The sequence below is a fragment of the Blennius ocellaris genome (genome assembly GCF_963422515.1).
Source record: "Blennius ocellaris genome assembly, chromosome: 3".
Lineage (NCBI taxonomy): Eukaryota > Metazoa > Chordata > Actinopteri > Blenniiformes > Blenniidae > Blennius > Blennius ocellaris.
The window spans coordinates 18,623,353-18,648,570 of record NC_137652.1 but is presented as its reverse complement, the minus strand read 5'-3'; the positions used below and the strand labels follow the sequence as shown (position 1 = coordinate 18,648,570).

Genomic DNA, 25,218 nt, shown 5'->3' with positions numbered 1-25,218 from the left:
GGCAGACGTCACAAATTTGCGCCGCCGTCGCATTATTATGAAGTCACTAAGTGAACGTGCGGTCCGACTGCCCCCACCAACATGATCGCCTTTCACTAACTGCTTCAGGAAGCCTTCTAACACCTTTCCTTAGCCCTGTGACGTCATTCTGGGTTAAGTGAAAGTCGATAGATAAGGAGAAAGGAGGGATTATTCTGACACACCCACCCTCGAGAGGTCTTTCTGTTCCTTCATTAAACGCGGCTCCTGCGTTCATCTGAGTGAGAGCTTTACCAAAGGTAGTTTCATCAAATGACAACAATCACCTTTCTGCTCACTTTTCTACTCATTCTACCAATTGAAGGACTTGAAGGCTACTCAAAGGTAAGATGGTTCCCATTGGTTAGAAACCTTGGTGGATTCCACTGATATTTCCCACGTGGGTAAAAATGGACAAAGAGAAAGTGGTTGAATCCTCACACAAAACATGTCTTGATTTGAATCGAGATCAGAGTATCCTTGATCAATGCTTGGGACTTTAAGCCTCATTTGGCTGTAACGAAACCATTATCAAATTTATACATCATTAACTTCAAATCATTAACTGGGATGTGAGATGTCCAGCTGGGCAATTAACTTTCGCTTATGGGCTTCTTTAAAACGCTGATTAAAAAGTTCAATCGTCAAACACGGCTGATCCAGACTTGTGATATCACTGTTCACCACAAGGTGGTGCAGTGAGTAACTTAAGTCCTCGGAGAAGAAATAACATGAACACATTAAATGCCACACTGGCTGCTGAAGATCTTTGGTCACCAGAATGAAAAGCTATTAAACTAGAGTGACACATCAGTAATACAGCAGCAGTACCTAAATCTTTAATTCTGTTCTATTAAAGTTACCAACAGGGTGGAGCAGGGCTTCAAAGCAGTGAACGTTAATTCCATGATCAATTCCATGATGTGTCTGACGTTCATCTCCTTCCTTTAACTCATGATTTATGCTTTTATATGCTTCACGCTGTGCCAAAACTACTTAATCTCTTGCATGCTGGGAGGCAGACACCAGTGCTTCGCTAATATTAAAAACAACGACAAAATGTGTATCAGAGATGAGTCTCTCAGTCCTGGTCCCATAAAACATGTCAAGTAAAACACGAAGCATATCCAGTTCCTGCTGCAGTTGCAGCGTGAGTTCTGAAGGAATGTAACTCTTAATTTCACTGAAGCTTCTAGACACCTCAGTTTCACTTGTCGCCCGTGTAACAGGTGTCGGACTGAGAACCTGTGGACAGATAAAATTCCTGTAAAATGAGAAATAATGACACACGCAACCATTGCTTCTGTACCATTTAATGTCTCAGCAGAATTTTATTTACAAATGTATTATAAATGTCTATTTTTCTGTATTGTGTCTTTCCACATTAAAATGTCATCTTAGCAGAACATCATCCAAACTATCAGGAACAAAATCAAAATACACACAGAATAGTTACAGCACACTTCTCTTGCTTCCGAATAAAACACACATTTTCCACTTCTTCCTAAAGATTAATCCTCAGTTCAGTGTACTACTGTATTAATACATTCTCATTTAGTCAATTAACCTAGCCACTGTTGAGTTTGCAACTACTGGAAATGATCAGATATAAAACGTATAGATCCTCACATGTTCCCTCATTGAACCTCACTCACAGTGCAAATGAAAAGACATCCGGCACGTTGCTCAGAGTGACTGGGTTCAGGATGAGAGGATGCATGAGCTGAAACTTTGCAAAGTTGTAAGGACTGTGGTCCTTCCAGAAAAAAAGGAGGGTACCAAAAGACACCCATCCCATAACCGAGAATGGCAAACCACAGCATGTACACATCTCTAGAAATACCGCAGGACGTAGACGTTGACACCCCACGAGCGACCAAACCCAGCCTTGGCCATTGTGCCATCAAAGCCGGTGCGAGTGGATCCAACCCCAACAATGCAAACACACAGATAAATGCTACTAAACATACAAAAACACATTCCCAGACCCTTTAGTGTCTCTCCACATCTCCAAGCATGAACTAACTTGTCTCTTTGTTAAAAAGCCTGTTGGCATAAGGAGTGGCAAATGTTTGCATATGTTAATTCAGTTGACTCACTGGTTTACTTTACAGCACAAATGCAACTTTTGTTGACAGCAGCTCTGCAAATAAAGAAGCACCTGAGTCCGTTGACAAGTACTGTATTCCGTTTCTCAATCATTGCATGTCTTTATACAGCATTCTTATTCCCGCACTCTTATTGTGGGCAAAAAGCGCATAAACCGGTTTGCTTTCGCAGTGTGTTTCATAAATTGTAGATTTTGATCTTCCCGACAAAACAGTCAGCCTTGCTTCTTGCTGGTTGACGTAAAAGGTGTGCCAGGTTACTGAAGCCATCTTTACAGGTTTGACTGCCTGTGTCTAGAGTTTATGTCCCTGTTTGTTTCCAGCAGTCCATCAGGTGGCATTGTGGAGCTACATTTTCAGATCCGCGCCTGAGTAATCTTCCAGCAGCAGCCCTCACTGTTTCCTGTAACCTGAAGGGTGTGCGCCCTTGGCACATAATGCCAAGTGGAATTTTAACCAGCATTTTCTGCAGTAATCATAACATTGAAAAAAGATGACTTGCTGAACGAGAAGTGCAACTGTGGAGAAAATAGTTTGTAGATAGATACACAAATGAGATGTGGGTTATTACCTGGGAGAGCATGGACATGTTTGCACTCACCTGATCTGCCTCTCCTTCCTCGTTGATGTCAGTCAAGTCAGCACAGGACTAAGACCTGCACCGAGCAGGACAAGGACTCTTGACTTTGGCTGGAAACACACCCAAACATGAGATTCATAAGGTAAAAAGATTGGAATTTTTATAAAGTCACGGTTTGTAACTGCGTGCAGGGTGACGGCGTGACAGGAAATCCTGCATCACAAAAATCCTGCTGTCTTTGTATTGTCAACTGTTGTGTTTTTTTCAACGTCTTGTTGTGAATTTTATGAAGCTTGATGCTCTGTCTCTGAAGGCTTTACCTATGTATTTATTGTTTCTGCACAGTTCCTTTCCAGAAACACAGTAAATATTAATATGATTCATAAAATCACTGTAAATATTATATGGTAAAATAAAATTAAAGATAATATACTGTAAATAAAAAAAAACCAAACACTACTACTACATACTGTAAATGCAGTGGAGATTTCTAATACTGTACAAACTCAATGTAAAAAAATCTGATTATTACTGTATAAAATATAAATATACTGTAAAAAGTCAAAGGAGCGATTTAATACTATATAAATGCTATATATAATTAATGTAGATGAAAAATATTATATAACAGTAATTATAATATGCTGTAAAAAAAACTAAAGATTAATAATACTGTATGAAATCAATGTAAATCTAAATATGCTGTAAAAAGCAAAAGTAGAGATTAATAATACTATATAAGTGACAATAAAAATGTATATGCGGTCAGGAAAATTACAGTTCTTCCAGCAAGTTTTGACCCTTTGGAAGTGTTGTTTTGTTGTATGGCTGCTACTTTAAAAAAAAAAAAAAAAAAAACTCCACCCAGTCCATTTGCAACAATTAAAACCACACATTGATTTTTATTCCAAGAAGTTTTTTTGTAGCTTTAATTTTACGACTTACTACTTTGGAATGGTCCAATGATTTGTTTTGGAATATTATGCACCAATCAGCAAAAATGGCTTCACTAACATGACCTTGATATGCTGCTTTCCGATTGTGCTGGAAAAAAAGAGGAGTGGACTCTTTAAGGTGTGCTCCTCATTCAGTAGTATCCAGCAATGCTACTTTACCAATATATCACTTCGGTCCTTCAAGTTTCGGTTCAGAGGTAACTTGCTCTCTCCCAACACAATGCATTTACAGTTTGTATTTATTCTTCGGAGACTGGGATTGATGTGAGAAATTCATGCTTGAATTTAAGGCTCATAAAAGCAGTTGGAGCCTTCAGGAATTTGCAAAGATTTCAGTGGGTTTACAGGTGTATAGAAAATAAAGTAATACCAGTGTTGATCTGCGGGGGCAGTATATGGCAATATAAGGGATGCATGGGAGTTCGCCTGGATTAAGGCATGTTAGAGCCTGAGCTTGATCACAAATCATATAGTTTTCACAGTAGTTGACAAATTTCTCACATATATATTTGATGTTGTGCGGTTCTTCTTGAATAATTAAACGTCATACAACATGGTAGAGGGAGCAGGTGTAACATCTAGTGTCGGTTACTATTTGCTATTTTTTATTCCATTCTTTTTTTCTCTTGTTATCAGTCTCTATTGGAACGTTAACTGCACAGTGCAAACAGCTTTTCCTGAAATTCTCAGCAGCATAGCTCCAACCGCGATGACACACTAACACCTGGAGGCAGCGCTTTTGTTCATTTAAGTTTTTTGTTTTTTGGGTCCACTTATGACTAAAACACACTTTGTTGTCACGCTTTATGGCACCATCTCTCATTGTGAGGTTCTCTGTCACTCCCACTCTGGCTGGTGCAGACAGGCTAATATCAATATTTGATTAAAGGCAGAAACAGTGTGAGACGCGGGTCTTTATGCGCCACTCTGTCGGCTGCTGATTGCTCAGAGGGGGAACAAACGCCGGCTTTGAGGTTGAAGATCTCAGGCTGACATGGGGGATGTTGCTCTCCAGGAGGCATGCCGTTCAGCTGGATTTCCTGGAAACCTAACGAGTTGCGCTGCCGCCAATTTTGCAGCGCTCATTAAGAAGTAGTCGGCGGTCAGAGGCTGAGTGGCGGCACAGCTGCCAAATAATGAGCACCTGGACTTCTTGTTCACATGAGTGAACAGTTGAATCCTGCTGTGAAGCTCAGGAACAGTAACCCGACTGGAGCCTGGTACGAACCCTGTGACGGGTTCGGTCACAAATTAGAGCAAAGAAAATCCAATCATGAATTAATTTGATGTGAACTTCATCAAGATAATTAGAAGATGAAACGATGTCGACAATACGGCGAGCGGGGAAACATGAAAAAGTGCTTCTGCGGAGAGCTTGTTTCGCGTGAAGGAGAGGCGCAGAGGCCGTGTTGTGAAATAAATGACCTGGAGCTGCTTCAGCTACAGCATCAAAACTGCACAAATTATAGCAAACTTTATAGCAGAGGAACATTTTTCTTCGCCAACTGTCAAATGCTGGAAACCTTCCCAGACCCATGAATCTGAGGCCGTGTGGTGCATGACTGGGGTCCATACCAAAGGTGAAAAATGAGAACGATATCTTGTTTTTGGTCTGGGTCTGCTACATTTACCATCAAACTGAAATGTGTCTAAGACTGTATGACCTCTGGTTTGAAGCATTCGGACAGTGCTTCAAAAATCATCCCCATGGTTTTGTACAATAAGCCCTTCATATTTCAAAACATCTAGACTTGGTGGGAATAGAGGACATAGAGGTATTAACGCAATACGAACTTAAGTGGTAGGTCCAAAACGCATGATACAGACAAGTGTAACCCCCCCCCATCCAGTACTTTATTCCCTGAATGATGTCACCTTTGGAAAAATATTCAACACATTTATTGGAGAAGAGATTAGTAGTAGTAGTAGTAGTAGTAGTGGCTTTCATGATTACGCCTTCCAATCCTTGAGATTACAATTATTGCTCCAGATTACGAGAAAACTCCGAAGAGCTTAATAGAAAGTGAGAGGCAATTCAAACTCCCATCTCTCTGGTTTATTGCCCTCTTTGCTGTCGAGTTGAGCACTGTCATCATTTTGTTAAGGCCTCACAATCTGTGCAGACCACAGGTCGCCAACGAGAGATTGCCACTTTGCCCTTTCCCAGAGCCAGTACCTTCATCTGCCAACAGGAGTAGCAGCTTGTAAAAAGTAAGGCGATTTATGGGCTGGTCTGCAGTCAGATTTTACACACACATTTTGTCTCGGCAGTGCTGGAGTGCTCACTCCTCTCAGACATTAGACTGCGTGCATTATCTTCATTGCCACTTTTTTTTCCAACTTTCACATTTTGGGGGGATTCCGGGATTCTTCAAGTGAAAATGGCGAACTGTTGTTGTTCTTCGCTGGACAAATAATCCCACAATCATCCACATGTAAAATGCCAGTATAGGCACAAGGTGGGTTACTGTAATCTAACCAGAAAACAAAACCAGAGTGTGAACACCGCCTTCGACTTGGCTGATGATTGTTGGGATGAATCTAGGTCAGTGGTTGCCCGACCTTGTGGCCGGGAATGCTTTGGGTTTACGCCAAATTTTTGACAATGTGCTGCTAAGCCATTCTAATTTTACATCACTTTCAACAAATTTAAACCTCTTAGTGCATTTTTTTTTTCAAATGCTGAATTTAGTCTCCAAAATTCATACATCTTAATTACAAAAAAAGAAACGCGTTTAAACTTCTATAAATTTGTAAAGTTACATAATATAATCAAATAAATATGTTTTCCTATATTTATGTATAGCATATATGTGTGCATGTGCAGACTTCGTGTCTTTAAAACGCATCAATCAGCTCCAGCAGTTTAATTTCTTAAGGTAGGCACCTGACCACAATCCATCCATCAACCCCATCCTCCTTCACAAAACATTAGCATATTTCACTCGATCCCTTTCCTCATTTTTCAAGGTTCAAGACTTTCCGATGCCTAAAAATCATATTTCAGATGTATCCAGTCTTGATTCATGTACAAGGTTGGAAACCTCTGATAATACCAGAGGTGCCTGTTCATCATCGGTTCTGGTGTAAAGGAATACAGAAGTTGTGCTCTTAAGCTGCACGCAGTCTACACGTTGCATTTCGGTCAACAAGGAAATCTGATTCCTTGTGTGACACAGAGGTGATGAAGCCCCTGATGGGAATCAGGTGTGCTGCCTCACCTCTCTGCACACAAAGGAGGAACCGCCCGGGCACACAGGAGTGACAGGCGGGAGACACGTACTGGAGCGAAGCCTGCAAGAGGAGCTCTGTGTGTTTGTGTGTGTCGGGTGTTTCTGTTTAGTTTAGTTTGAATCTAATAAAATAATGATGATTAGAACCTCTGACTTCGTCCCTCTGTGGGTGAACCCGGCGCATTTGCGTGCGCAACTTAGTTCAACAATGACGCACAGTAAAACAGTTTGAAACCAGATCAAGCCTTCAACCGTCACGCAAACACAAAGCTAAAAATTACAAATGGGGCACAAATGCAACAAAGGTGTGGTGTGTGTGCTGCCATGGTTGTGCATGAAGCCTGACACAGGCTGATTAATTGAGGGATTTAGCGTCCTGCTCGGAAGAGAGATGTGATGGTCTTACGTCACAGTTACACAGTTGAACTGACCTCTGCTGATCATTTCCACCCTTAAGTTGTTCCAGCTTTGCTTTGTTGCGACTGGTTGGAGGAGGAAAATGATGAGAGCGGAGCAAGGGAATTGACTCGAGTTAAAGCCATTGTTTTAATATGATCGGCTATTTGATCTTAATTTTCTACATTTGTTACGGCCATCAACTATCTCATATCAATCAATTTCAGTAAATCTTGCCATCTTGTTCTGATCGTAACATATGCCATCCTGTTATGTGTTGATGCCACTGAAATGGCGAATGTCCCCACACAGATGAATAAAGCATCTAACTCGAAGGTTACCCTGCACACAGGACACATGGTCTATTTCAACATTTTGCACTGGTTGCTCCAAAGTGACAGTTGCGTGTTACCCCACAGCCTCTGTTTCGTGATGTGTCCCACTTGCTTACACTGACCGAAGTTAATTTATCAATGATCAAAGGTTCTCTGCGCCAAAATATAACACTGATAACTAAAGTACGTCAGTGACTTCCTTTTCGTTGAGAAATATTTCAATCAGTTCATTTGAACATGAATTGATCGGTTTAAATAATGGCTTTTAAAAAGCAATTAAAGCCTCTTTTCCACCGTTTCAGTATGTGCCGGTACGGTACGGGTTTTAGTGTTTCCACTGATAAAAGTTATGAATAGTACCAAAAGTGCCCAACTGTTAATATATTTCGTAACTCCTCCATTGAGGTACCTCGCACACCTGTACACACACAGTCGTCTGCTGATTAGTCGGTGACAATCGTCACTCTCAACAAGCCGCAATAGCTCATCGGCTGTAGAAACCCTAACGTGTTCAACGCCGCGGTCCTGCATTTACAGTAGTGATGTCACACACCTGCGTCGTTGCTTGGGCTTTCGCAGCCCCATCTACATTTTAACCATACTCTCTGCAGTGGAACCACACAACAGATTGGGTGCGCTTTGCCTTACCGTACTGTACTGTACTGTACTGTACCATGTAAACAAGGCTAAAGTGTACCAGGCTCTTCTTGGCTTGGCTCCCTCCTAGTTATGTACTCTTCTCCAGAGAACCAACAGCCATTATTCCTTACGGTCCAGTGACATTTCTTATCAGCATGTTCCTTGTGATCGGACTGAACTGGAAACACAAGCTTTTAGTTTTTCTGCCTCTGCTTGGAACTCCCTCCAAATACAAACCCAAATGTGTGAATTGAATCATTTTACTTCTTTATTATCCATCAAAGAGCTAGCGTTCATTAATCAGTGTTTGTCATTTTCAAGTCTTTTACAGTGAGCGAGTGCACCTTAACATCGATTGCATTTTAGGCATATGGAGATACTGGTAAGCCGCTAATGAAAGGACAAAGGTCTCACCAGGAGTTATCACTGTCCACTTCTCATGTCGTCCTCTCAGGTCAAAACTAAGGAAGGATGAGGCAACATTATGCCACTTTTCATGTGTTCCCACTTTAACATCCTGGTAGCAGCATTGTTTGTTATATTTTACGGTAGTTTTATAGACGAGATAAAAAAAAAAAAAAAAAAAAAAAACCTCGACTGCCGTCCACCACAATGTAGTTTTCAGTCACCGGAAATGCTCAGACGAAATACAGAATGGAAAATTGAAAAGTGGGCGGAGCGTAATAAGTCAATTAAGGCTGCTCAGTTGTATCTCACGTCACTCCTTCTTCAGCCTGCTGCCCCTCTGGCGCCGCCTGCAGGCCGTTTTCTGCATTGCCTCAAGGCTGCACGTGAGGGTCTCCCAAATAGCACGGCGAAGACTCTTCACGTTGCATGCACGCACGAGACTCTTTTTTTTTTTAAGCAGCAGCAATGGAAACTGCAGCTGAGTGTTAGCAGTCCTCAGAGGTGACACCCTGCAGCTTCTCTCATGTTTCCAGCTTTTATATCTGCTCCCTCACCTCGCTCGTCCCGCTGACGAGCATCAGCAGCAGCAGCAGCAGCAGCAGCATAACGGAGGAGGAGCTCTCTCCGTGGCGGCTCCTCCTTCATTCGCCCCCCTTCTCTACACATCGTCTCCTCCTCCTGCCCTGATCGCGAGTGGAAAGATGATGAAAAAGACGTATAAAGCGAGGCGATAAGAGAGAGAGGGGAGGGGGGCGTTATTTATTTATTTTTGGTTTTTGACCCACGAGCGGAAAAGGCGTCACGGCGCGCGCAAGAGCGCAGCGCGTAGGACGGAAAGGCCGACGCATCACCGGGACAGAGAGGAGGCGACAGCAGCTCGTAAACACGACGGATAGGACGGCAGGCATCGGCGACCACCCCTCCTCCCCCTCCTCCTACACACACACAGACACACATTGCCACCTCCCGCGTCCCTTCTCATCTCTCCATCTCCATCCTTCTGTTTTTGGCACCGTCCGGACGCGATCTTGGTTTTTGCGCATCTTTCTACCGTGCGCTTTTTCTTTTTTGAATTGTAGTATTAACACGAGAGAGGAGGCTGAGGCATCGCCGCCGACAGGATCTTCTCCTCTTCCTCCTCCTCCTCCTCCTCCTCGTCCTCCCCTCCTCGCCCTCCCCCTCCTCCGGTAAGGTCCTGTCCGGGACGAACACCCGCGCATCCGATCCTCCGGTTAGAACCGGAGAAGTAGGGGGGGGGGGGGGGGGATCACTGTGGAGTAACCCGGCTGAGACGCACCGAGAGAGAGAGAAAGAGAGAGAGCGATAGAGAGACCCCCCTCCCTTCCACCACCCCCAAGAGTCTTCAGCATCACCAATGCGATGGCATAGCGGCTTCTGCAGCAAAACGCAAAGACGAGCCTCGGATCAGCAGGGCTGCGGTCCACCATGAACCTCTGAAAAGGCATCCGACGCAGGCACGGATGGGTAAGACGCTCCTATCGTCTGCTCTCTGGGTGTCTCTCCTCCTTTCTGCTTCTTGATGATGTTAAAATGTGCGTGTGCGTGTGCGTGCGTGCGTGTGTGTGTGTGTGTATGTGTGTAGAGCGGCTTGACGTGAAGACCCCTGCCATTGCGTCTTGCACTGTAAACCTGTACGGCTGCCTGTACTTGTGTGATGATAACGATGGTACAGTCGCTTTTCAGAAATGGGAAGATCGATGTGTTTCACTGTGAACTTTTGCGTGCAAGACTTGGTTTTGGAGGACTCATGTTGGGGGACTGCTGTGTTTTCATTTGCAACAATGTCCCCAAAAGACACAAGAACACAAAGAAAGATACAGATAGAATTCTACAAACTCCTCGATTTCAAGTATTTGAAGTTCAGATTGGCTCTCTGGATTGATGTTGAGGTTTCAATCTAGCCTTATTACATCCCCAGAGACTCCTGCCCTGCATTGCTACCTCCTGATCCAATACAGCCGACTCCAGCAAGTATTTAGCTCCACATCCGTTTTCACACAGGTTCAGTTTGGTGAACTCAGTTTATGCTTTTCTATTTTTTTCGCGTGTGAAAGATGCCATCTGGACCAGGCGCACAACAGTCAAGCAGAGCCAGACCTTTTTTTTTTTTTTTTTTTTTTTATAGAAAAGGTTCTTGAGCTGCTTTTAAAACAAACTCTGACATGGTTTGGTTCAAATCTGAGCAGATTGACAGATAAGATGAGGTCAAAGCAGGAAGTGACAAGAACCAGCGCCTGCAGCAGAGCTTTGTTTCTGAGGTCATTTTGTCTTTTTACATACATTCTCTCAATTGTATTGCATGTTTTGTAGAGTATTTTATCCTAAAAGTGTCCATGAGGCTGTCTAATACACAGCCTTTGTGTGAATTTGTGTGTCACAAAGTCAGACAAAAACATTGCAATGTATCTCTCAAACATCAACTATATATATACACACACACAATATGATAGCACGCTGGGTTCCAGTAGTCTCGGAAGTAATGGTTTATAACTTGGAGTGAGGATACTTCCTTGAGAAAACTAGTATACACCTTGAGTTGATCACATCGTGGGATAGGAAACAATCTGTTTGTCACCATTTGTGCACGGAAATGGTTGTTCAGTATGTACGAGTCATTGAAAACTGTTAAAATTAAGTGCTATAAAACCAATGTTTGCACATTATTTTGTATTAGAATCTTGATTCTAAGGCTCCATTTAGTCAACAGTGTTGTCGAGGGTGTCTGATTACAAGACAACGGTGTTCGGGGCCACTGAAAAAGCTTTTTCAAAACAGATCCCTGGGTGGAAGGAACTTTTTGACAATGCTCGAAACTTAACTTTTTTAAGGCGCTGCTACGGCGCAGGCACACCCTGGCCGAAGTAAATAGTTGTACTGACAATAACGATAGAGTGTCATGACTTACATTCTATATTCTCCCCGGGACTTGGTGGTTGTACAGTTGAGAGTCACCTGTAATAACGATCCAACTTGGTGTGATACATTTTTTCTCTTGAAACACTGTAAGCGTGGGCTCAGTAATCAAAGTTTTTCAAGTTCAAACCCAAAATTCCAGCATTAATGGTTATGAAACAGTCTCTTGTCCTTCATTTCATTACGCTCTACACACTGATGTAGGTGGAATCACTCATGTAAAGTCTCACCTGTTGTTGCCACATTGGACATCTTTGCACCAATAGTTGTTGTTAAAGGGTCCCTGAAATAATTCTATTAAAATACACCAGTATTTAGCATTATTTTTCCCCCTTTCGAATGATATATGACACACCAATGACAATCACACCACTATCTTGCTCTTGAGCGCCGAACGTCTAAAAATGCCTTTAAATCTCCCGCCCTGTGAATCTGACCTAGTTTTCCCAACTTGCCGTAGTTTTGCGCTGTGACGTATGAGGAGTTATTTACTTCCGCCCACAACAGCTGATCGTAGTGTCTTGTTTACATGTGCTCTGCATTATCGCGTTATTTAGCAGTTTTTTAGAGTCATGCCTAAGCGTTGTGTTGCGGCTGGGTGTTCCCAAATGCCCAGTCCGTCTGTAAGTGTCCATAAATTCCCAAAAGATGAAACTTTAAGGAGATTATGGACAAAACAAGTGCAGCGCACTCGCTCCAACTGGACACCAACAGAGGCCTCCTATCTCTGCAGTCAACATTTCACGGATGACTGTTACGAAACAGCACCCGCAATCCGAGAGTCACTTGGTTTTGATGTGAAGAGGAAACGTATCCTGAAACCTGGTTCTGTCCCCACCATTTTTAAACGGCTTTTTAACGGATTTTTAAACCCAACTTTCAGTAAGTCTTTTTAAAACCTGCTAAAACTTAAGACAAATAGACCAATAAACTTTGCAAAACACCCACTCTGACACAAGGGTAAATACCCGGTCACACACAATATGTGCACACGGGTAAATACCCGGTCACGCACAATATGTGCACACGGGTAAATACCCGGTCACGCACAATATGTGCACACGGGTAAATACCCGGTCACGCACAATATGTGCACACGGGTAAATACCCGGTCACGCACAATATGTGCACACGGGTAAATACCCGGTCACACACAATATGTACTCACGGCTCAAACATGTATGGTTGAACGCCTTGATTTTCTTCTAATTCTTCCTTCGATGATTCCTCTCCTTCATCTTCGTCCAAAACCAACGATACGTCACTTAAATCTTCGCTAACATCGCTCCTAGGTGCTTCTGTATCGCCAAACCCCTCCATTCTTCAATCAGCTGATGTTGTTTTAGCTGGGACATATAACCCCTCGTACGTCATATCCGGTCTAGCTCAGGCGGCTCACATTTATGGCCCGCAAATATACCGTCGTCTGCTGCATCATGTAAAGTCAATTAAAAGGGTCGGAATTCGGACTTTTATCTGGGAATGTTATATACCTTTCGAAAGCATATTTATTCTTCTTTCTAAAGATGAAATCTGAAAAACATTTCAGTTACCCTTTAAGCCTCGTCTGTGCTGTGGAGAAATGATCCACCACGCGCCACCTCATGTCTGAATCTCCCTCCTGTGGGTGGCTGTCTTCTACATGCGCTGACCGCAGGCCTCTCTGACAATGGCTATTTTCATCTGATGTCTCATCAAACTGAAACAAGCCCCTAAAAAAGAAAAAAACCCAAAATATCCACTACCCATAGAATCCATTTCTAATTTCCCATGAGAGCGGGCTCCGAATCTCCTGGCGAGTGCCAGAGGGTCTCGTATTGATCCGAGGCTCCAGGGGGGGGGTTGCAGTTGTTGCGAGGGGTTGAGTAAGCCGATCCCCGATAGGCGGTTGGGTGCAATTTTTGTGCAAATGAAAGACGGGGCGGCTGAAGCGCTGGCCTGTAGGTTGCAGAGAAGCAGTTTTAACGCAGTGGGGAGCATCTCGCCGCGGAGCACAAACCTCCTCCTTCTCCTCTCTCCCTTGACATGTTGCCCTTGAGCGTTGCAATTAATCAGCAGTAACTCCATTAGTGCTGCTCAGTGGTGCAACAGTAGCAGACTGTAATACCTGACAGCTCCCAGGTGTGAGCGTGTGAAGCAGGGCATCGCCGATGAGCATGCTCAGTGCTATCCTGTATGGATGGATGCAGTTTCCTTTTTAAAGCTGCGCAGGCAGCTGGGAAATAATGAGAGCGTGAGGTGGCTCAGTGGGGGTGGGGGTGCTTTGTTTCTGTGCATGTGCGATTGTGATGGGTGACATTTATGAAATGCCATTCTTCCTATTTTCGGTTCTGACAACGTTTTGACATGAAACTGTGTCTTAAAGTGCACGTGACGTGAGCGCAGAGAGCATACGATAGATATGAGCCATTTACTAAGGATGTCATCTGACAGTGGTGTGCACTGGACAGGTTACGACTCTGCCACATGTATAAAACACAGAGACAGAACAAACACCCGCAGGCATTTTCAGAAGCACTCATGTACGCCGCACTAGTTATTCAAGCCCGGTTTACACGGCCACGTCTTCAAAGAACACTGAAAACGTTCGTCGCATTTTGGGGGTCTGTTTACATGACAACGGTGTAAGGAGATTGAGTATATCCCAATATTCTCACTTTATGCCTTTCACATATTTCACAACATTTGACTCTTTTAATGATTTAGAGACCAACATTCATGGCCCTGGTGTTTTTATTTTTGCTGGTGCAGCCATTTTCACATATTGCTGCTGGAAGCTGACAATGTGTTTTTGACAAAAGCAAAGATGGAAAGATGGACAATGAATTGAAAATTCGTCATCATTGCAATATCAGCATTCACAATCATAAGTAAAATGTGACTGAATTGCAATAAATTACATTGTCATTCATTCTCTACATATCACCATATTTGGCCAGTAAGTTGCAGACCAACATTGTGATCACAACAAATCGTATTTTGCACAAAATTGAGTCAAAGAAGAGATTAAATATACTATCGCATCAAGCAGTACTTGATCACATTTTTATCATATTGCAAGTTTAACTATTAACCTCCAGCTCCAGCACTGTGGCACTATTGCTGCTTGGATTATCATCCTTTGTTTGAAATTGTGGGTGGGGGGGTGGGGGGTTGGCTGTTGCGATAACAAAAAACTTGGAAAATACTTTACTTGAAAATGCTTGAGTTGAGTTGTAAGATCCTCCAGCTCAGATAAAGGTGGATGAAGTGAATGATTGGAGAGAATAAGGGAATAGATGGAATGGGTAAAGTACGGGGGGGTGGAGGGGGTATGGATGTTTTTTTTATCAACTGCATGAAAAAGCACATGGGCTCTGGATGTCCACCTGAGCCCCACAGCTGAATCATTTGTCTTCAGCCAGATTTGATTAGGAACACACTCTGTGGCTTCTCCCTCTGTCTTTCTTTTACTTTCAGTTCTCCGTTACAGGCATGAGGTGTTCATTTGTGTTTACAAAGCACAAAAGAAAGAAAGACATGCGTCAAGGAAACAGATCCACTGAGTGCTTGCAGAGAAAAGGTGGTGGTTGGGGTTTCTGGCTTCTTTTATATAATTTTTTGCACAGCTGATCATCACAAGCACATTAGTGCACTGGTAAAATAGATTTTTCTTGCAACTGCTTTGATTTTTCTTTCTTTTGCTTTGAATGAAATTGAAAATCGTGACCTTATTTTTGTTGTTGGCGCTTATAAACACAACCTGAAACAGATTGTTTATCCATGACGTCTGCTTTTCTACAGTCTCTCTGTGAATACAAGCCGATTCATACTCCATAAGAACAAGAATAAAGTTTGGCACTCCAGTGTCCTGCCAAGCAAAATGACGTCGGAAACATTAACAATAGCGAGAACAGGCGGCAAAGTTAGATTGCTATCACAGTGACTCCACTATAAAACTACCAAGAATATGGACTGGGAGTCATGTCACTCTATATATGACTCGTTACTCCGCCTCCGTTCAGGAAATCCATTCCACATTTTGCAGCCAGCGGGCGGTAGGTTACTGTTTCAGCATTTATCGTAATTCTATTTTGAAAATAGCACTTGAGGACACTGGGAATGGATTGAAGCCCTGCTGCCCTCTGGGTATCGAATACACTGGGCTGTCTGTCGTAGCTGTATTTGATCTGTCCTGGAACGAAAAGCACAAAAGTGTATCTGAGTAGAGCAATTCAGTTTGGTAGTCGAACTGAAAGTTATCATATTTTCTCATAGACGGGAGTCATGCTCCTCTAACTCCCGACAACTGGATCAGTGTCCTATGATAAGGTGTCGCTCATCTCACGTCTGTACTGTTGGTAGCAGAGCGTCAGTCCACTCAGACAAAACGAAGCCTTTCATCCTCAGACAAGATGTCTTGATCACAAAAAAAAAAAAAATCTTGATCACGTAGTTCAAAATTTTCCCATGCAGCTCTTCCACCTTACTGCCTCTTTCATCGATGGGCAGAATCTTTAACTCCTCCATTGGCTTTTTCATTATGTCGCTGCTCTATTCACTGCCCGCGACTCGAGTTGCAGGATTGAAACAAACAGCTCTGCTTGCAAGGCAGAGGAGCCGTCGGTTCGTGTTGCCAGAGGTGACATGGGTACACGGCAGCCACTTCCTTTTCCACAGCATCCTGTTTTTTTGCGTGGCACCCCGCCGGATCCCGAGTCAGCCATCGGGCAAGCATCTCGTGACCTCGATATTAATGTCACTCTCTGCAGTCAGATGAAGAATCTTTGAAAATGTTCGTTCTTCGAGGGAAGAGTCGACCTCCCAGGCTTTCTGGAGAGCGAGAATGTCGGCAGGAAGTGACCACGAACCAGACTTGTTGTTACAAGCAGACGGAGGCGGACATCTGATATCCTGCAGTGTGTGAACACCAGTGGACAGCGGAGGGCAGCCGGTACAGTGCCGCATACCGACGGGGCCGTCCAATTCAAACTGAAGAAGGTACTTGTAACCAGAGAGGCTGAAGAGATTGTAAATAAGCTAAATAGTTACCATTTCCCTCTTGAGCAGGCCAAAAAAAAAAACACAAGTACTTTTCAACTTCACTTGAAATATTTACAACTTTACCTACTTACAAGGACACTTTGATTCTTTCCTGGACGGTCAAGTGTTGAACTTGTCACTGTCATTGGACACAGACTTTGAGGCCAGATACAATTATTTCCTGAAAGGAGTAACTTTTCTGATGTTAATCTTAAATCTTAGGGCAGGATTTTGTCTTCTAGAAACCTGGAACTCAGAACTGTGTAACATTCTTGAAAAAAATATATTATTATGAACATGATTTTGAATTCACAAATTTAACGTCCATAAAACTTCTCTGCTATGTGGTTATTTGCACGATATAAATGAAATCAAATTACCTCCATACGCCTTTTGCCGATTGACTACACACTAAAGTGATTCACTGCATCATCTAGTGGTAAATAGAGGTATTGTAAGACTGTTCATTTTGCTCTTTGATTTTGTCGACATCCTTGCTGGAACCAATTTATACTTATAGAGGTTATGTCAACTTTAGGATATTTTAAGATTTTGTTAATGAAATGTTGACACATTGTACCTCTTAATTTAAACATACTTGGCGTGACGTTAAAATATATTCTTTTCAGATAAACAGATTCTGGTAAAAGAGAAGCACAATGAAAGAGGAAGTGCTGCTTCCTTAATGGTATTCACGTTCTATTTATTCTACTGGTATTCTACACAAAAAAGGGATGAATGGATTTTTTTACTGCCCAGACACATGTGAGAAAACCCTAGTGGGAATTAAGGCAATTACAAGACATAGCTCAGTGGAGAGAGAGAGAGGGAGAAAGAGAGGGAGAGAGACACACTCCAACATGGAGGAAAACCTGGAAAACATCAACTCATCAGCACTTTCTCTTCCTGCTCGTGTGCACCTTGTCCCTTCTGTTTCACTTGAATCATATGACAGAACCGAGCTGCTCGTGTGCGTGTGCGTGTGCGTGTGCGTGTGCGTGTGTGCGTGCATGCTGTGCATGTGGGGTCGTTGCAGGCTACAGGAAGTCCTGCACCAACAACAGGTTATGTACAGCCAAACCGCGGCCTGCTGCTGCAGGGAGAATTAAGCTGTGCTAGACCTCTGATCCTGCATCTGTTGAAACACACACACACACACACACACACACACACACACACACACACACACACACACACACACACACACACACACACACACTGCTCGGCCACAGGCTATGTTCAAACTATTCCTGGAGAGAGAGGGGGGGAGGGAGGGAGGGAGTCAGACATACATATCCTTCCTTCATTTGACATTTATTTCACGTAGTGTGTATGAATTCCTGCGTGACTTCTCAGTCTCTCGGTGGGGAAGTTCTCCATTACCTTCCTGTAGCCGCGTAAACATGCACTGCCTCTCCTGCTCATACCTGCAACATGATTACCTCAGTCTGCACACCCATGCTGCAAATCCTGACTAAATGAAGCATTGGGTTCCATCCATTGTGCTTTTCCCTTCTTCCCTGGACTTGGAGTTGATGGTTCAAAGCCCTCATTAGTCAGTTGGAAAGTGTGTGTCGCCAACCTGTGAGTTAAAAATATCATGAAAATGATCTTTCGTGACACTCGTATCTCGCTGCAGTCTGTCTGTGAAGTCAGCGTGTCGGCTGAACTCGCGTTTCAGTTCCTCTGAGCAAGTTATTTAATGCAGCGATGATGTAAAAAGTGTCAAAATTGTCATTCTTTTGAATTTTTCTGGGGGGGAGCATTCAAGCCAGCACCTCCATCCAGTTGGCAGCTTCACGTTAAATCAGGGGACTTTTGTTTTATTTCTGAATGACAGCAGAGTTTGATGTGAAATGACACAGTGACACAGCCTCCGCAGCTGCACTCATTATTATTGATATTTATAGGCTATTTTTAAATGGATGTTCAAACTTAACTATTAAGAAGCACTTTCAAAGTCCAATTCAAGATAATCTTTCACGAAGAGAACAATGATCTGTTTCGTTTTCAGTATTTTTTTTCTTTTAGAAAACTTCAAACTCTCAGATATACAGTTTCTTTTGAAAACACGAATCGTTTGAAAGTTTGTGTATCAAGATTTTCTTTCTCAACAGTGGTGTATGAGCCAAAAAAATTTCAAGCAACTTTAAGAGATTATAGAGAATGAAACACAGAAGGCTTGAAATATATTATAGTATAAATTGAGTAAATCAAAAAGTTTTATGTAACTTTATAACATTGCCAAGTTTGTTTTCCCTATTTTACAATTTGATCAAAGTTCACGATTATGATACACAGTTAAAAATGTCAAGTCATCCTAATACAAGTCATACCAGGCTTGTCTTTAATCTACAACAAGCTTTTGTAGCTTCTCACTCATGGTCGGGGTTTGAGCAAACGTGTAATTCATAAGTCCTGATCTTTGTGTCCTTTTGCATCATGTGCTTGTTATTTGACACCAGCCTCATGTCTGGAGTAAATGAACCCTAAAAAGAAATTTGTAACAAAATGCTGCCAAATTGTGCAGAGTTACTTGAAAATAAGCCTTTGCAGTTTAAATTCGGATGATTTGTCGGCTTTTGCTGTTGACAATCCAGGATTGAACTTCCTCAAGATAATCTAGGAAAGTGTGGAAATGTACTACAAGCTTCTTCTTTTTTTTTATTTTAACTGTCATTTTTATTTCGGTGCAACTGTCTGTTGCACCGAAATGTATTTATTCTTGTTAACTAATGTTAAGATTAGCCATTGTGTATCAAATTCTAAAAACAGTGACTTTATTTGATTTGTTAAATCTTTTGGTTCCCTGAAAAGCTGTCATATCGTCTTCTTGGCAATTCATGTCAAGCACCCGTTTCCATTTTTAAGTCAATATGGAAAAAAACCCTGTCTCATTGTTCTGCAGGATTTCCTGAATTTCATTTTTCTGAAGCAATGGCAATGTGCTGCATTGTTCAAATTATTAAACTATATCATCATATTTTGCATCACTTTTGTGTCACATAGTACAAATTATAATTTCTTCTACAAAAAAAGACAACCTTAATTTCTGTCAGTCAACATGAGTGTGATAGTTGTGCCAGTTTGGTCGAGTTGATTGTTGATTTGGATACATTTTTCTATTCTTTACACATTTTGATCACATACATTTGCAGACCTGGTCCAGAGCTTACACCCTAGTTACGATCATTCCTAAACATGTTGAAAAGTAACAGTTGCTGAACACACATCACAGATTTTGGCAAACATTTGGCAAACAACATCACACTCTTGTTTTTTTTTTTTGTATTTGCTAAGGTTTTTATAGCAGCGTTTATCAATCTTTGCCCCAGCTGTGACTTCCCACGAGTGTAATTTACACGATTGCGAAGCTCAGAGTTTCTGCAAATGTAAACATTGTAAAACTTGTCATAACAATCCTGCAGGTGACCACACTCTCATTGTATACAAACATGGCTGTTCTTGCTACACCCATAAGGGATATAGGGTGTTTCTGCTGTATGATTTTGCTCCTGTTGCGGTCTATGTAAAACAGTGCTGTGCATTTATTGGAGGACTAAGAAACTCCCCAAAGTTGTTGTGATGATTAAGTATGGACTTCTGCTCCTGCAGCTCCTTTTTTGTGTAGCAAGGCTTTTTTTTTTTTTTCCACTGGGGGTGGTGGTGGTGGTGGTGATAATGGTGGGGGGGGGTTGATGAGGATCGCTCATCACAGTGTGAAACACAGGGACTGACCATCAAACGCATTGGCGTCTGAGTCTGCTGCACCCTCTGTGCTCACGCTGTTCTGCCGGGTGCCCCTCTTTTCTAAATTAAGCACTTTCCCCCGCCGTGTCACCACACACACACACACACACACACACACACACACACACACACACACACACACACACACACACACACACACACACACACACACACACTGCCACTATGTTGTGCTGCTGTCAGGCAGCCAGGCCGAGTTTACCACCAGGCCAAAATAGAAGTTGTCTGCCCTTGAAGGATGTAGCTCTGGCGTTCCCTTTCTTTCAGCGCCCCACTTTCTCTGTCTCCGTCTCTGTCCGGGTCACCTCAGTGTCACCTTACAGTCTCGTACTGCCTCGAACACCTCAGGAGACTCGCCGGGCAGAGAAAACGGTCCTGACCTGTGCTCGACCCGGCATGTGTGTTTATCGAGGCTGTGTTCCTGGAATGTACCACTCACCACAATTTATAGGGGTGTGTGTTTGTGTGTGTCTGGTGCCAGGCGGAATTGTAGCACGAGTCACACCTAGGGCTAAGATGAATATGCAGATATTTGGTGAGTGTGTGTGTGTGTGTGTGGTGTACCAGATGGCTTGCGTTTGCCAGAACAAAATGCTTAAGAGGGAAAATCATGACGTGATGAGGCATGGTTTATGGTTTGATGGTGTGGCGCGTGTGTATAGGTGAAAACTATTGCAATTTGCGTGCGTATGATTCGCATGTCAACACCTGTTCAGCATTGGTGAGTTCAAAACAAAATGGAATTAACTCTTATTTTCATGCGTGTCCATATTGTCCCTCAAAATAACTACTTTTTCTTTCATTTCACTTTTTTGAGTGCAGCTTACTGTATCTTTTGATTCTACAGATTTGCCTAGATGCAGAAAAAGATTTCCAGTAAAAGTGTTTCAAATGTTAACTTTCTGACTGTATGTGACCCCAACACATATATGTTGCAGGCTTACAGGATGACTCGGGCTTCCTTTACATGACAATGTTTCAAGTAAAAATGCATTGTTTTGGTGAAGAAAAGTTTTGCGTTTACATGGCAACGCTTTCAAAACGGTGGCTGTTTACACCGAAATCGTAGAAACACTGAAAATGATGTACACTATGAACGCTTAACAATAATGAGTACACGGGTATTTATGGACAGACAACCAAGTTGGATTTCTATTCTGGGTGACTGTCAACTATAAAACTACCAAGTTCCAGGAGAATATGGACTTGGAGTCACTCTGAGGGCCGCCATTGTTGTTATTCTCTAGCATAGTCTAGCATGTGCGGAAGAACTATTTAATAACGCCCGCGGTGCACATGCGCAGTAGGAGTGTTTCCGAAAAGTTGCATTTCCTCCCGTTTCCATAGAGATGGAGTCTGAGCATTTTTTCCAAAAGGTCCACCTTGGGATCCATTTTCAGAGGTGTGTGTTTTCAGTGGCACTGAGCACCGTTGTCATGTGAATGGAGACCCAAAACGCAGCAAAAGTTTTCACTTTTCACAGAAAAACCTTGTCATGTAAACAGAACTTCTTATGTGCACCAAGTCAGCTAATATTTGTAATTTGACAACAGTCTCGTGTATACGTGGCTCTTGCTGTCCATCGTGAGGTTTGTTTTTTGTGCCTCAAAGGAATTTTATTGTTTGAAATCCTGGCCATGGTGGGCCATAACGACTTGACATTTTCATGTGTTTTGATTTGCAAATGGTCACTGAGGATGTTGACAGTCTTGGCAGCAAAATGTGTTTTCATGCTGTTAATCTAATACTTCTTAATTTAATAGACGTTGGTGCCAAAGTCCTCTGAGAATTATTCACTATGGGTTTTCTGGCCAAATCACATGACGCTCTTAAGTGAATTTATTGTGGGGACCAGAACAATGGAGGTCAGTGTGACATTGCAGAAGATGCTAATCAATGGCCGATCCCCCCATTGTGTTTCTTTCCATTGTTGTGGTTTTGAATCTGCATCTGATTGCCTTGAAGGTTGTCTTGATGCAATGTGCACTCCTTTTCTGACACACATGTACTTTATTACACCCTGCAGGCCCACAGCATATCCCAAAATGACTCGCTGCCTTAAAATAGCAGGCTCTGTTTCTGAGCACAATAGTTAAAAACACACTTCTCATACCACTCATGTTTTTGTTTTTTGTTTTTTCTTTCAAAGCACTGACATCTGGTGTCAGTGCCGTGCATAAGGGGTGCTTTATGACCGAAATTCTTCGTTTTACTGGGTTTTATTACATCCACGAGAAAGATTGAGCTAAAGAAAGATGAGTGAAAGGAGTAAAAGCAAGTTTGGACACATTGGTAGAGGCCAAGGTAAATGATTCAGAAAGGAAACAATGTCCGAGAAAGGCTTGTGATTAATTTTAAGCGACAAAAAAAAAAGTGGACATTGGATGCAATTTGTAAGAATGACAATGACGCACAGTTATCATATTAGTTTTCTTCTTGGCTGATGAGTGATGCAGACGTCAGTGAGGGGGCTGTCGCTGTCGGCGTGAGGGGTGACGCGAACACAGGTGGGGTAGGAAGCGCAAGGCCAAGTGTGATAGGATGAATGGATGGATGGATAGAGGGTAAGAGAAGAGGAGGAGGAAAGATATTTTCATCAGGATTATCCTGCTGCAGAGAATCTCATCTGGGAAAGTGGCCCAGCGCTTAGTGCGCACATACACTCACAAACATAAGCCGCCTCAGGAGTCTGCAAAAAGTGGAAAATCTCTGCTTCCCCACAGTTTGCACAGGAAAGCCCACCTTTAAGGCTACTCGCTCCACCGGGGTCCTTCCAGAAAGACACTGTGTAACACAGTATATAAAGCTGCAAATATATGTGCGTGTAAGTGTGTATGCGGTTTGTTCATCTGTTCTCCGTGTTGAATCTGACTGGATGTCCTCCCACTTGATTACACTGTTTATTCACTGTGCGTCCCCAAACTCCTGGAGCCAGGAGGAAAAGCCTTGATAGCAGCGCGGCACTTTGTATTCCACAGCTGTACTCACACATGGAGACTCCAAGCCAGGCGCGTTAAACTCTTCTGGGAATCAAGAGCATTTAGACAGTGGCACAATCACAAAAACTCTCTTGTGATGTCAGATCCTGCACTATCCTCTGTTCATAAGTTGGGCTTCTGCCGTGTTGCCACATTAAGTTTTCCGTGTGACTGTAGGCTACAGTTCGGTACTACTTCGTCCGTCCCTGCTAAATGTTTCTGCTTGCAGAGGTTGACTCTGACACATTAAGGATCGTCTCCGGGGCTAGATTGAGCTCTGTTCCTTGCAGTCTGTCAGGAACTTGTGGTAAACATCCCTGAGCTGTGGAAGCTCCACGGACCCCTGCTGATATTTCCTCACTTGACTTCACCCTGTTCCCACTTCTGGGCATCTGTAGGGCTGTGAAGAGGTCTCTCTCTCTCTCTCTCTCTCTCTCTCTCTCTCTCTCTCTCTGTTTCTTGCTGGTTGCTGCGACTCATTTGGTTTTGGCGGTGATGATGATGCCTACCACTTGCCCTCAGCTTAGCACTCTCATAATTCGCCTCCTGTTTGTGTATCAGGGCGGTGGTCCTCGTTCACACTCACAAGCTCGCCATCCACTCCATTTCATTTTATTGCTTTTAGTCATAACTCTGCCATAGCTCTTGGTCCCGCTGGATGTTCCTTTGTTTCCTTCACTACTTCTTTCATTTTTTTTTTCAAGACTACTAAAAAGCAGCCACATTTTCACGATCTTATCACAGTCAAAGCCACTTAATTCACTCCTTTTCTTGGGTCAGCCCATCTCTGTTTACTTACTAGTCTTTTACCTGCCTGAATTTTTATCAGGACCACAAATATAGGTTGTTGTTTTTTTTTCTTCTCAGCATTGGATTATTCTTAATCATTGAACATTAAACCTCATACACTAATGCATCATGCAGTTATTCTCTTCTTTGACCTGGATTACTTCGTATTTGAAATAGGTTTGGTTATGTTTTTCGTCTTAGTGTATCCATATTGCATGAGGACCCAGTGTATTCAGGCCCATTAGTTTTTTAAAATTTGAGTGAGTTATGCAAAAGTATATATTGGTGGAGCATTGTCATGATAAGCTATAGTATCATTTAAGACCAGGATCTAATGATGTGAAACTCGTCTGAGCAGCAGCTGCCATTGCCAAAAAAACAACTGCCATTGACCCAGGTAACATTATTACATTTAACCTTTTAGCTGAGTACTCAGACACATCCTTACTGTGAAGGACTGTCCATGGTCTGCAGCAAAAGCTGGCAAATGGCACAAGAACAATTACCCTCCACTTAAAAGCCAGGACTCAACGTTTCACAAAGCATTTTTCACACAGAGTAGCCATCTTCTACCCACATGAATAACACACATGCACCCGATGAACTAAATGCTAAAGAAAAAAAAATGTTCATCAGACCAGACCCCAGTCCTCTGTGCCCCATTCTCAATGCTCAATAGCCATTATAAGGGTTTGGTGATGGATGATGGTCGGCATGGGCATCCTGACCCCAAATGCAGCAAGTTATAATGCACTGCTTGTTCAGACACATTTCTGTCATAGCCAGCACTCAGGATCTCAGCAATTTGACCCAACAATAGTTCTTCTGTTGGATCCGACCCCACAGGCTGAGGCTTCATTTTCACAAGCAGCAGTGGGCCTTGGCCACTCTGGCAGTCTGTTCCTGAGTTTTTCCTTCCTTCCTTTCTCCCTTTGTCTAATTTACATTCCTTGGACCACGTTTGGTGGGTACAAACCATTGCGCACCAGAAGCACACCCTCACAAGCAAGACCAAGTGTGTTTACGACGTTGTGTCATTTCGCCATCACGGTCC

General features: G+C 42.8%; 1 protein-coding gene across 1 annotated transcript in view; it reads left to right on the top strand.

Annotated features, from left to right (window-relative positions):
• The first annotated feature begins 10,057 nt into the window (after positions 1–10,057).
• The window catches only part of mgat3b (beta-1,4-mannosyl-glycoprotein 4-beta-N-acetylglucosaminyltransferase b), an 81,318-nt gene continuing 66,157 nt past the window's right edge, over positions 10,058–25,218 (top strand). The window contains exon 1 of the mRNA XM_080520268.1: positions 10,058–10,158. The gene's annotated coding sequence lies outside the window, so the exon portion shown is untranslated. The remainder of the gene's footprint in view (positions 10,159–25,218) is intronic.